At 34.6% G+C, this 3,663-nt stretch overlaps 1 long non-coding RNA gene across 1 annotated transcript; it reads left to right on the forward strand.

Annotated features, from left to right (window-relative positions):
* On the forward strand, positions 1-1,564 carry LOC103146755 (uncharacterized). The gene is made up of 5 exons (XR_477177.2): positions 1-58; positions 160-228; positions 436-531; positions 616-644; positions 944-1,564. It is a non-coding gene; the product is annotated as an uncharacterized LOC103146755 (long non-coding RNA).
* Positions 1,565-3,663: the final 2,099 nt, after the last annotated feature.

Here is a 3,663-nt window from a genome sequence, read left to right on the forward strand (position 1 = left end):
TGTGAAGTAAAGACAGAAAATAAAGTTCAGCTTTTTACCTTCAGCTCTCGTCCATCAGGTGAGAAATTATGACAAATAGTTTAAAGGCTCTTCTAGATATTTTAATTATATAAAGCAAATATCTATAAAAAATATTGTTGGGTTATGTTCTCTTTTTAGAAAAAGACAAAACTACCCCATCAGCAGTTACAACTATAACAGACAAAACATCAGTCTGTAGAGACCGAGGTACAAACAAACCGTTTGCTGAAAATGTGGAACCAAGCGAGACTTAAATGTTAATTTAGTGACATTTTTAAACAACAAATGAAGTTTATTAGTTTTAAATATTGCAGTTTTAGGTCTTCCATTGTAGTTTGCATTCATGCAGTTTTTACATTAACTGATTTTGCACCAATCAAAGTTGTTCCAGTTTTTCTGTTTGTCTCTGATCAGAACCTGCAGACTGGTGGAGGTTCCTCTCTGGCTCTGTGGGTTTAGCTGCTCTGATAGCAGCTGTTGTGATCATCAGCATCTGGACCAGAACTAAAGGTCAGAGTATCAACAGATCATTGTGAAAACGGGACAAACAGGAAGGGTCTTCAGAAAAGTTTAATATTTGTTCTTCTGTTTTAGGGAGGAAAACACATCTGGATGAAAACGCTGTGAGTTTTTTAACTAAATGTGAATAATTTGTTTTCAGTTTGTTTTCCTGCAGAGTAAATTAAATGTGATCTAAGTAAATGTGTCTGCCAGGACGATGTGAGGAGCTGGAGTTTATTAGTGCCTGAGAAACGTTAATCATGCAGAAACTACCTGAATTAAAACACCAGCTTGATTTAGCCATAATTTCAAAGAGATAAAATCTGATCTAAGTGCTAAATTAATAGTAAACTGATCATATATTTCCACTACATTGATCTTTTTTAAATGTCAGATGTTAATATGTTTGTGTTTCTCTCAGGTGTGTCATGATGAAGATGAAGCTGCTCTGAACTATGAAAACACCAGAACTTCTTCAGTTTGATCCTCCTGCTTTTCTGACTCAGCAGATCTAGAAACTAAACATCAGCAGGTTTATCTGTTTTAATGTTATCTCTTGTAATAAAAACTGCTTCATTTTAAATATGTCAAAGAATAAGCGTAAGAAGAATTTAATGAGCAGATTATTTTTCAGATAAAATATCAATTTTGTTAATAGATAATTCAAAAAATGAGTTATTTCCTGGTTTGTGCTGCAGAGCATCATGAATTGATGATGTCATCCTGATGAGTAACTGAACAGTGTGGAGGATCATCCTTCTCCATGCTGAGTTTGTGATGTATGAGGTTGATGAAGTCAGTGAGTTGAATTCATGAAGTCCATTTATTAAAACCAAAATACAGCTGGTCCATAGTTCATGTTTTCCTTAAGAACAAAATGGCGTCAAACAAAAGTTTTCCATTCTCTTTGTTAGCCTCTTTCTAAGCTACGCCCTAAAAACGGCGTCCCTAGTGTGTCATAACCTTTAACCTCAGCTTTGAGGGCGTTTCCTAACATGTCATTTCCTTTAGTTTTAGTTTTGCAACTAGCTAAAAGAGAAGAGAACGTAGAATTATTTATTCTCAACAGGAACATATTTACTGCCACCTAGAGTCAGATTTACATCGTCGCTTTGCATCAGGTTCATCAGTTGGTTTATCATCCAGTGATCAGAAGGTTCCCTGAGCTCCAGGAGGGATCATTATAGATCCGTTACAGATTCCCACAGAATGTCGAGTGTAAACATTTGTCCTTTTAATTTGCCTTAAGCTGTCAGCATTTGGTGCATGATGTAATATGTTATGAAAATGTTGTTTTAGATTTATTTGCTTTGCTTTTTTTACTCAAAATGAGGCATGATGCTGCCATTACCATGCATAGTTAACCATATATGTTCTGTTTTTATCTACTTCTTGGTCTGTTCGCACATTTCTGCTGAAAAATGTAGACAAAACTTTTCCAGAGGTTCAAAACTCACTTTTTTAATAATTTTTAGATTATTTTTTTTCTTTATGTGTGAAGCAGCTGAAATGACTTGTATTGTGAATTTATATTTTGTTAATAAACTGAACTTATTTGAGATGGACGTGTCTTTAATTTGTAGATTTGGTTCTTTATTGACGTCTGATCAACCTTAACCTGTTGGTGAGTTCAACAGAACTCATTATCATTACTTTACAGATAATTTGTCAAAATGTTTGGTGATATCGATCTAATTTTTTATCTTGAAATTTAGACCATATTTAGTTTTAAACTTAACATCGATGAATTACCAGTCGCAGCTTTAGATGCACTAAATGGATCCATGATGCTGCAGAGGCTGAAGTCATTTGATCACATTCAGAGCTGCTGCTTCTGTCACCACATTCCCATGAAAATACTTCCTGTTTTAATAAACTGAACTGACGTAAGATGGACGGGTCAGAGCTCTGCTGCTTCTGTCACCACATTCCCATGAAAATACTTCCTGTTTTAATGATCACAGACAGAAGGAGGGCAGAAAACGTCCGATCTGCATGAATCCACCCCAAGTTATCACACCAGAATATTTCCTATCACCTTCTGCATCAACACAAACTTTAGCAGAGCAGTAAACTGACAAAATGTTATTTTTAACATTGACACTCAACAAATTGGGTAAAATGCAATCAATTGTTACACACATTTTTGAACCACATATATGGTTCCTGTTCCTGTTTTCAAAGAATGACTCCACTTTATCACGTTACACCATGGGAATCAACGAGTTAGATTACCAATTTGAAGACTGAAATTTTATTAGTATTTACTGATTGGTATTTTTACTCTTTATGTAACAGTTTTAGTTATTTGCATTACACTTTTTAGATTCTGCAAAACATTTTACATGAAAGTTTAAATTGTAAATGCTTCTTATTATATAGTATTTGCTCATATTGAACAGAAGGGGGCGCCAGCTACTTTGGTTGTCCCCAACATGATTTCTGTTCAGAAATGTTAAAAATCAGTAATTAGTGTATCAGTAGATATATTCAGTAAGATGTTTAATGCATTTTAGCATTAAAACACTTTTTCATTAACCTTTTCTTAAACCTTTGAGTAAATATTATCTTAATATGGACGTTTTGATCAATGTTTCCTACATCCATTATTTTTGTCATTAATCCACAATAAGATCATGTCCAGTTAGATGACTCTCATCATCTAATTTAGTTGTAAATTTGCTGCATTTCAGTGTCTTAAACACGGAAACTGGTTTCAAAATGAAGGCTGCAGAAACTGACCAAACATTTCTACCTTAAACCACCAGCTGGGTGTGAAGCATCACAGCCTCCATGATGAAGCTAAAAACTAAAAAGTACAGGAAGTAGAAACATCGTGGTTCAAGAGCTCCAGTTCTCACTGAGGTTCAGGAAGCAGAGAGACGATGAAGCAGAGAGGAGCCATGGAGGATTCAATGTGGAGGAAAATGTTTCTGTTCTTCATCCTGCAGTTTACAGGTGAGACTCTGAACAACTTCTGTTTATTAAAGTCTCTTCATTTCAACATTAACGTAACTGATTCATCGATGCATCATGTTGGTAGTTTAATAAAGCAGAACCTGAGTTTAACTTCCTGTTAATAATCTGGTTCTAGAGGATGTAAAATGTCTCTTATTCTATATTTATAATTTTATGTGAATA

This window comes from Poecilia formosa, unplaced genomic scaffold (assembly GCF_000485575.1).
Source record: "Poecilia formosa unplaced genomic scaffold, Poecilia_formosa-5.1.2 Scaffold168, whole genome shotgun sequence".
In the NCBI taxonomy this organism is placed as follows: Eukaryota; Metazoa; Chordata; class Actinopteri; order Cyprinodontiformes; family Poeciliidae; genus Poecilia; species Poecilia formosa.